The following is a 1,666-nucleotide window of genomic DNA, read 5'->3' on the forward strand; positions in this document are numbered from 1 at the left end:
AAGCCAAAAGTCACGTACCCAGAAGTGGCGGACAACCCGCTCTTGCATGTTGGCGCACTTGCCGCTAGGATCTTCCGCGTAGCTGTAGTGCTTCCAAGTCCAAGCCACATCGCGGCCACCACTAGGGAGATTGACAATCCCAGGGAAATGCTTTCTAATTAGGCCTCCAAGGATGTTCGAGTACTCACGTGTCGGGAGCCTCCTCGGGTCACCATACTTGAACATGCTGCACAACGAATTGCCAAAATCAGTATGCATGTGATAAAAAATTTGTATAATGATAAAAATTTCAATAATGGAATGCCAAAATCAGCATGTACCTCTTTCTAGCGGGCACGAGAACAACATCGCGGAAGGCCCAAGTTTTTAGCTTGGGGAGTTTCGTAATCCCGCGCTTATACGGCTTCTTGTCCCGTGGTTCCAGCCTCTCCTCGGCTGCAACGTACACCTCCTCCTCGGGCGGATACCAAGCTAGGTCTTTGTTTAGCTCCTGCGGCAAACCCCCAACCCCTCATCCTCCTCGAGCTCCTCCCCACCGTCCTCCCCACCGTCCTCCCCACCATCCTCCTCATCCTGCCCACCGTGCTCCTCACCGTCCTCCTCGTCCTCCCCACCCCACTGCTCCTCGTCATCATCCTCGGGCTGGGGAGGACTAGGAGAAGGGGTACGAAGTCGCCGTGGCTGGGCATTCTTCCTCCGTGGTGGAGGGCTAGGAGGAGCGCTAGGGAGGACGTGTCTGCGACGACGAACCACTCGAAAGTCCCACAAGCTCAGCCACGGCCTTGATCTTCTTTTTGAAACCTCCCTTTCTTTTTCTTGGCGGCATGTTTCAATCACCCGCAAACACAATGAAAAGAGTGGTTTATTAGTATGCAATGTAAACAGATGAATATTAGTGAAATCAACCATAAATAGCACATAGTTCGAGTACATAGATCATAGTTTATTACAAATAGCAAATAGTTCGAGTACATAGGATAGCCTCACAATTACAACTACATAGCACATAGTTTATTACAAATAGCACATAGTTCGAGTACATAGGATAGCCTCACAATTACAACTACATAGCACATAGTTTATTACATAGGATAGCCTCACAATTACAACTACATAGATCAGTAGCCGTTGTCGACATCCGTAATCGGACCACATGTTTCATCATCATCGAGGCTCGGTGAACCAATAATCATCGATGAAACCTGGAGGTGGTCCATTTGGACCTAGGTCAATGCCCGCTTTGAACGCCTCGAGCAAACTTAGGTCTTCTACGGCACACACATCCTCAGCTTCATATTCTTCATTGTCTTCCTCCATAACCGCATCTTCTTCTTGCTCATCGTCTACGACCATGTTATCAACAACGGCCGACAAGTCGATAGTGAAATGACCGGGGAGCCCTTCTTCTTGATAAAAATCAACACTCCTTGTTGAGGGGTCTACGCGGCGGTAATCATCCTTGTTTGGCGGGGGTGGCCTAATGCGTGAAGGAACCGTCATCACAACATCCCATCCATGTAGACGTTTGGTCGGGTTTCGGCACGCGTACGGGAGATAGAATACTTGGAAGACTTGGGTGGCCATAATGTACACGTCCTCTCCCTTATAAACAGAGCTTCTTTCAACTTCGACCAATCCAATTTCAGGATCCCGTCTCACGCGGCGT

The sequence above is a fragment of the Lolium rigidum genome, chromosome 4, assembly GCF_022539505.1.
Source record: "Lolium rigidum isolate FL_2022 chromosome 4, APGP_CSIRO_Lrig_0.1, whole genome shotgun sequence".
NCBI lineage: Eukaryota > Viridiplantae > Streptophyta > Magnoliopsida > Poales > Poaceae > Lolium > Lolium rigidum.